Below are 9,115 nucleotides of genomic sequence, written 5' to 3' on the forward strand. Positions count from 1 at the left end.
GGGAGCAGGTTTTTTCTTCCATTTCTGTATTTCCACCTGTATTCTGTACCCACACAGGATCTGGAAATAGAAGGCACTTAATATACAAATGCCAGTTGAATGGATGCAGTGAATAGTGATATTCTTTTAACAAAGCATAAGCATATGGCAACATCCCTTACGCTGTCTTCAGACAGCCAACTGAGTCATGGTTTTTCCTCTTGTGCCTGATCTGTATAACCTCTACTCCTATGCCTCATCTCACTGAAGTTTCTGATAAGCTACAGAAAGCAGAGCATCATCTCTCATTTGTGTGCTAAGAAGACATACCAAACTCAAAGAGAAGTTCAACAGTATAGCACATCATGGCAATAAACTGTTCTAGTTCTGCCCCCCCCCCCCCCCCGTTAGCTTCACAGTTGTTCACATGTCCTTCTTTCCCTCAGACTAAATTTGTTTTCTCAGTCAGACTTGGTCAAACATCATCATTAATCACCCCTTTAGATACCCAAATCCTCAATTCTGACTTTTAGAGAACACTTTCTTCTTTTTTAACCTGCTGGCTTTCCCTAAAAATCCCCAAACAGGCTGATTCACTTTATCTTCCTCAATATGCTTTACACATTGCATTTTACTTTATTCATTACAAATACCAAGGGGTACTTTCCACATCACATTAATTTTTTATTTGTACACTGGCACAAAAAATATACATAATGATACTAGTTTTTACCAACAGTTATTCAGTCATATTCTTGGCAAAATTTAAGTATCTCCGTCAAGATTCTTAATGGGGTCGCCCTGTTTCCCCATTCCACCACACGGCACTCAATCTCTCTGATAAATACATGCTGGAAAAAATAGTAAAAGAATATAAATTTGAAGGACAAGTGATTAACTTTCCTGGCATATCCACAGGTGTCAATCCAACTCTAGGCTCTGACTGTACCATATTTTTAGTTGTGTTTTTGGCTAATTCATGCTTTTTCTGTATAGACAGAGGCTTGCCTAGCACAACTGGCCCTAATCACAGATAGCTTATAGGTAGTCCCTTGTGACTTATAGAGGGGCAATTGGAAGCATCAAATGGCCTCAAGGGTTCTTTGGCAAATTGGACCAGAATTGGAACCACTGAATACTTGTGATTTTCTTAAGCCATTAAACATTCTTGTCTCATAAACAAACAGATACAAGAGACATTCTGTAGTCTAGGCCAGAGACCAGCAAAGTTTTTCTGTTAAAGAACCAAACAGTAAATATTTTAGGTTTTGTGGGCCATATGGTCTGTCTCAACTCTGTTGTGCAAAAGCTGCCACAGACACTATGTAAACAAATGGGAGGAGCTGTGCTCCAATAAAGCTTTATCTATAAAAGCAGATGAGGGGCCACATTTGGCCCAGAGGTTGTGGTTTACATATCCCTGGTCTAGATAAGGAAGTATTATCTCAAAAATCTAAACAGTTCAAAGAAAGACTACTCCTTTAAATAATTAAACTATAATTTATCAGGACAATAGTGTGACTAATTCTTTTATCAAAGCCAAAATATGAAATTGACTCCCTTCTCTAAGATAGTTTGGTCACCAAAATGCAGCACTGAGGCAGCTTAACTCTTGTGGAGTCCTCCTGATTGAGCTCCAGGTTTTGTTGGGTTTTCAGTAATAATCAGTAACTCAGAAAATGTATGCTAAGTAAGGATATCTAATTATGTTCAATAATCAGAATCTGTATGTTTTGATTAAAAGTAACAGGAAAAAGCTAATTTGATTTCCTGATGTGATCCACAAAGACAAACTTCCTGTGTCAGAGACTCCCTGGTAATCTTGCTGGAAACTCCAATTTGACATCTGTTTAAAGGAGAAGAAGACTATCCTCTTGGAAAAACACAACTGGCAGGTTGTGTAACTGCCCACATCCGCTTTCTCTTGTCCAGGTAATTTCTTGATGAAATTGGATTTGTACTGATTGGAAGTTTACAGGGTATAGTTTTCGGGGGAATCAGGATAGAGGTTACCATGCAACCTTATAAGGAAAAAAACCTATTCCCTGTTCAGGGTTTAGTTTCACCTGAAGAAAAGAAAATTGAACTACGACTCAGAGGAACTGGAGTGCAGGTAAAAGTTATTACCAAGGGACTGCAGACCAGTGAAGACTTAGTTACCCAGAAGTAAACCCCAACCATCGATACATCCCCTCATTGAGCTGCTCCTCTATGCCAGATACTTCTACTTGTAGAAATTCATTGGCAACAGTCCTGCTTATGATCATTACCAGACAGTGGGAAGGAAGAACTGACCTTGTAGATCAACTCACACTCATAACCAGCTTTCAAGGGTAGCTTACTTTACACAGAAATAATGCATTTAACTCTACTAGCATAATTAGGTATTTGTATTCTAAGCTAGGGGTTTTTAACCTGTTTGTGCTGTGAACCTCTTTGGCAGTCTATTGATGGCTATGGATCTCTTACCAGAATAGGGCTATTAAATTCATAAAGTAAAATACATAAATAAAGTACACGTGAGTACAAAGGAAACCGAATTGTCAAAGTTTTTTAACGTCTCTTTTTCTGCTGTCTCTACTTCTTTTTCTCTATTTCTTCAACTCTTTGTCATTCCTCCTCTTGGCTCTCTGAGTAAGCAGAGGCTGGGGAATCAAAAAACAAACTTTTAAAGCTAAGAGCCTCCATGTTTCTGTGATTCCAAGCAGCTCCGAAGTAAACCTACCAATAACAAAGGAATACTAATGATCCAGCCAGCTAAGAAAACAGTAAACTTCTTTTAACCAACCCAGCTCTAGGTAAACCATAGATTCACCTCATCCATGGCATGGAATGTGTCTACCTAGTGTAGACAATAGGCAACACTTTCTGACTCTAGCAACCAGTACCCCATACCTGGGGAATCCTACCCATCATTCAAATCTCAGCTTAGATAATTCACTACTTCTTCTGGGAATGTGCACTGACTCCCAGGATTCTGTGCAAGGTTATCATACTTTGCATGACAATTGCACAGTAAATACCAGATAATTCACCAAGCCACAGAATAATTTTCTATCAACATGTTAACATGTCTGTCACCTACATTGGCTTCTTCACAGCACCTTGTATACACAAGGGCTCAAAGAATATGTGTTGGAAAAAACAGTCTAACAAGGCAGGCCTCACCATCACCTCTTCATTATGACTCTTTGCTGTTATATTAAACCTAGATATTCTCCAAGAAAGCTCTGCAACGTGGATGGCATAGGACACCTCTTTAGGATAAGAAAGATTTCAAGCTGGGTGCCTGGGTGGCTCAGTCGGTTAAGCATCCAACTTCGACTCAGATCATGATCTCGTGGTTGGTGGGTTTGAGCCCCGGGTCAGGCTCTGCACTGACAGCTCAGAGCCTGGAACCTGCTTTGGATACTGTGTCTCCCTCTCTCTCTCTGTCCCTCCCTACCCTCCGTGCTCTCTCTCTCTCCCCAAAATAATAAATAAATAGACTTTAAAAAAAAGATTTCAGATTAATGATTAAGTTGCAAAAAATTTCTGACTGAATCCTCAAGATTTTGTGTTGTAGTAGGTGATAAGCAATAATTGTGCTTATGCTAAAGCTTATGCTAGAGTATAAGATTTCAAGTACCCAACAATCCAGATAGAAATTCATCCAGATATTAACTAAAAGATACATTAGAATGTTCATGTCAGTACTACTCATAATAGCCCCAAACTAGACACCACCCAATTGCCCATTAAAGGTAGACTGGATGAATAAAATATGATACATTCATGTAGCAGAATACTACAGGCCCCTGAGAATAGAGAAACAATATGCAAAGATACAGATGAACCTCACAATACAATTTTGAGAGAAAGAAGCCAGCAAAAAATGTACATACTAGATGAGTATGTACCATTAAAAATGAGTGACTTGGGAATTATTTTTTTCAACAAATGGTACTAGGACAGCTAGATATCCACATGCAAAAGAATAAATTTGAACTCCTACTTCATACCATACCATACCATAATTTTTATATAAAATTACATCAAAATGGATCAAAAACCAAATTATAGGCATACATATTCAGGATCTTTGATTAGGCACTTTTATGTGTGATATCAAAAGCACAAGCAACTTGTATCTAAAACACATTTTATAAGTGAACTATTCATTAGTGAACGAACTATTATAATGAACTATTACAAGTCAATAAGAAGACAATCCAAATAAAAAGTGGGCAAAGTGTCTGAATAGACAATTCTCCAAACAAGATATATACATACAAATGGCCAAAAAGAATGTGAAAAGATGCTCAACATTATTAGGCATCAGGAAAATGCAAATCAAAACCACAATGAGATATCATTTCACATCCAGTAAAACAGCTATAAAAAGACAGACAATAACAAGTGTGGACAAGGATGTGGAGAAATCAGAATTCTTATACACTGCCAGAGGGAATATAAAATGGTGTCCCTGCTTTGGAAAACAGTTTGGTAGGTCCTCAAACATGAAAATATAGTTACCATACGATCTAGCAACTCTACTCCTAGGAATATACCCAAGAGAAATGAAAACGTATGTCCACACAAAAACTTTTACATGGATATTTATACCAACATCACATTATTCATAAAATTCAAAAAATGGAAACAACCCAAATATTCGTTCATGAATGAATAAATAAAATGTGATATATCCACACAGTGGGATATTATGAAGCAATAAAAAGAAACGAAGCATTGCTACATGCTACACCATGGGCAAACATTGAAAACATCATGCTGAATGAAAGAAGCCAATCACAAAGAGCACATATTTTATGATTCCATTTATATGAAATGTCCAGAAAAGGTAACTCTATAGAGACAGAGAATACATTAATGGTTATCTAAGGCTAGGGGTAGGAGTAGAAGAGGATATTGAGGAGTAATAGTTAAAGGGTATGGGGTTTCTTTTTGGAATAAAAAAAAATGTTCTAAAATTGATCGAGGTGATGGTCATACAACTCTTTGTACTAAAAGCTATCGAATTGTATACTTTAAATAGGTGAATTATATGCTATGTGAGTTATTACCTCAATTAATCTGTTTTTAAAATAGATGAAACTAATCCATGGTGTTAAAAATCAAGAGAGTAGTTACCCTTTAGAGAAGCGACTTGAAGGGCACTCAAGGGAGGCCTCTGGGAAGACAGGGCTGTTGTGTTTCTTGATGTGAGCCCTTGTAAAAAGTTACATGAGTATGTTCACTTTGTGAAACTTCATCATTGAGATGTATGCTTATCATTTATGTGCCTTTTAGTGTCTATGTTTTGATTTGATATTTTTTAACCTGAAAAAGAAAACCCCTATCTAGATGTGGTAGGCAGGAAAATAGTCTCCCAAACTGTCCACATCCTAATCCCTGGAACCTTTGAATGTATAAAGGAGTTTTAGGCTTCAGACGGAATTAAAGTTGTTAATGAGTTGATCTCAATATGGGAAGCTAATCCTAGATTATTTGTGTGACCCAAATGTAATCGCAAGTTCCTTAAAAGTGGAAAAGGGAAGAAGAAGACAGGTCAGAGTGATGTGACTGAACTTGCCAGTGCTGGCTTTGAAGATGGAAAAGGGGCTACAAGTCAAAGAATACAGAAGCCTCTAGAAGCTGGAAAGGGCATGGAGCCCACACAGAGCCTTATAGAAAGTAATGTAGCCCTGCAAACACCTTGAATTTTAGTCCAGTGAGACCTATGCCAGAGTTCTGACCTTCAGAACCAGAAGATAGTAAGTTTGTAATTTGTTTTGGCATAGAAAACTGAGAGATGTCAACGTATTTAAAAAGAATTGGGCCAAAAATTTTTTTAAGGATACACTTTAGACAACATGGAAGAATTTCAGAACAAAAATCCCCCTAACTAGACACAATAATCCTGCATTTAGACTCAGTACAGGTGCTAAACTCTCATGTGTCTCATCTATGCCCAGTGACAGCAGATCCCAGTAAAGAAGAAAGTGAATGACTAATGTGTCCCCAAATGACCCAAACCCTGGCAGGTGGCCAGCTTAACGATGTGTTAAGGAGATAAATCTGGATAGCTATTAAAAGAAGTAGTGACAAGGAAAAAGAGAAATGAATGGGAAAGTCTCGAAAGTTTTCGAACTTACGTCTTATGACATTTAGTTGAGCTGTGTTCTGCAAATTTGTTGAAAATTTCAAAGCTTGAATGCCTGACCCTATTTTTAAGTAATAGCCAAACTCAGGTCCAAAACCACAGAAAGCCAAATTGAAAGAAAAATGGGACAGATAATTCTTGGAGCATTAAGTAAATTAAAAGAGTAAACACTCTAGTTTCACTTTACATGAAACTAATGACTTAAGTCAAAAATAATGATTTAAGAACATAATGAATCTGGAAGTATGGCAAGAAAAGGTAGTGAGATGACAGTCATGAAAATGATTCTGTTATCACAGTCTTGAGTATATTCAAACAATGCCTTCAAAACCCTAAAATTTAGAAAACATGACTTCGGCATCATTTCCCTTCCCTTTAAATAGGAATTATTCAAATTACTCAATAGAATAAAATTTCATTCTCTCTCACTTACAAAACTGAAAGAAAATAAATGAGGACAGCCTCCTCCTTGATTTTAATAGGCCTGACATTTGCCCAGAAATCATATATAATATACTCATTCTTAGAAGAAATAATACTATTTCTCCCCACTTCAAATTAGAATACCCTTTTTCACACTACAAATGTATTCTCCTAGCTCAAGACATAATATTCAACTGTAGTATCAATTTCTAGATCCAGAGGGTAACGTCTATTCCTAATGCTACCCTAACGCTTCCATGGTTCCATAAGAGAACAATTCAGTTCCATCCTGAGGCTTTGGGCAGAGATCAGAGCAAAGTTCCTAGAATCATAAACATTCCATCAGGGTCAAATCCCAAAACTGAAAGGAGGAAAGAAAGACCTCTGCGTTCTTTCTTGAAGCTCATCAGTCTTTTCTTAGTTGGTCTTGGGGACAGAAATTGCCTCCCTCTGTGTACTGTTTAATTTTCTATCCTTATATTGAACATGAAGAGGGACCTGAGAAGGTTAACTGAAGAAGGTTAACCCACACACAATATGAATTACCCATTGCCCTTTTCTGATTTCAAATTAAGTATATAATTAGCAAAAAAGGAAATCCATGCCTTCTGGTGATGAAAAATTAGGAAATCAATAGGTGGTTGCCTCTGCAGAGACTCAGGGGAATTTGGGGTCTTTAGTTGCGGCTGCCAGTTAATACTATCTGAATGGCAACACAGGCATCCTCTTCAGGCCTCAAAGCACTGAGCAGATGCCCCACTTCTGGGCTGGCTGGCTCTGAAGATTTGCAAAGAGAAATGAAAAAATGAAATTGATCTGTAAAAATGTAGATAACAATGTAGAAGCAGTAAAATTGCCTTTAATACTGTCAGGAATCTTTGAAAACAAAAGATTTGTATACATTTCTTAAAATATTAAAATGAAGAAAAATTGCTCTCTCCTACTCCTCTCCTCCCAAACTGTTACAAAGGATGCATTCCTTCCAGCACTATCTACTTCAAACACCATGTTTTAGAAGTTGTTATGTGGCTGCCCCCTTAGGTGTTGGAGGATATATAACACTTTTTACCCTTAATTGTGTGTTGCCTTGATTTTATGGCCTGCTTGCACAACCCAGCATTCTTTTAGGGCTGTTTGGGGGATGGATACATTTATTGATGTACGGAGCTTTCTGTGTTCATAAACTCCTGCATATGGGGACTTGAATCAACCTTTCTGTGTAAATTTTTTTGGTGACACTATCCTTTTCTAAACACTAGGAACCCACAGCCAACTGAAGAAATAAACAGTCAGGTCCGTGTATTTGTATTCGGTCTATTCCCGGCCTTGTAAGGCACTGTGTAGCGTACAGTTTCAGCACTACATAAATAAACCATTGTTGTATTCATTCGCTTAGCTTTATGAACAGTAAAATCCCAGAATTGTTTTGTTCCATTCCAAGCCTCAGTGTTTGCTTTTACAGAAATATACTCTTTAATTAGTACCACTGGGTTATCCTCCCCAAGATAGATGTAATGCCTCATGTAGCAATTAGTATTTTGGAATTGTGTTATAATTTGTGCAATACGAAATTAACCTAGATTGAGATCACAGGTGTTCTTCTGAGGTATTTTTAACTTGGTTTTTTAAAAGTAAAACGTAACTGCTATTCCTCTTCCTTTCAAAAAGCCTACCAGGAAAGCCTCCTCCTTCAGCTCCAGCTGAATGTTTAAAAGCAGGGGCTCTGGAGGGAGCTGGACTTAGATTCTACTCTGAGCTCATTCTGCATGATCTATCTGAGCCTTGATTTCACTGCTTATAAAAGAGGATTATTCATTCCCACATTTTAAGGTTGTCAAGAGGACTGAATGTATTAGACTTTGCCACTAGCCTGACTCATACTCCTCCTCTATTCTCAGATTTGTCTAGGAAACCTTTAATGATCCTCAACCCTGGGCCAGGTCTCCACTTAGGTTCTCCCATTAGACATTTTACTTCCTTTATCATACTGCTCTGTATTTTTTGTACGTGTGTCTGAATCTGTTTCCCACCACTTTCCCTCCCCTTCCCCTCACCATCCCACACACTGCTGACTATAAACTTGCAGAGAGCTGAACGAGATCTATATTTTTACAGGCTGTGATAGTTAATGATGTTATTCACCAAATGTGTCCATTTACTTGCCCTTCTGGGTACATGATGGGATTGTACTTCCTGACACCTTGTGTGTGGAGTGAGCCCATATGACCACTTGACCAGTGAATCATCAACAGAAGTAATGGGAGTCACTTTTAGGACAGAGTATGTAGTTGCTGGTTTGATTCACTTCTTTCTTTGATGAATGGCAACACTCAAGATGGTGGTTATCTGATGACTCAAGATGGTCAGCCTGAGGGACTACCATGAGCAGAGCCCTCCACTGGTCCATGATGGACACACAGAATGAATGACATCACATTTATACTACTGAGATTTTGAGGTTGTTATCGTTGCCTAACTCAGCCCATCCTGACTGATCCATAGATGTACTCCCAGTCCTTGACACAGTGACTAGCCATGGTAGGTTCTTCATAAACTCTATACACTGTT

The sequence above is a fragment of the Panthera tigris genome, chromosome D4 (assembly GCF_018350195.1).
Source record: "Panthera tigris isolate Pti1 chromosome D4, P.tigris_Pti1_mat1.1, whole genome shotgun sequence".
Taxonomy (NCBI): Eukaryota; Metazoa; Chordata; class Mammalia; order Carnivora; family Felidae; genus Panthera; species Panthera tigris.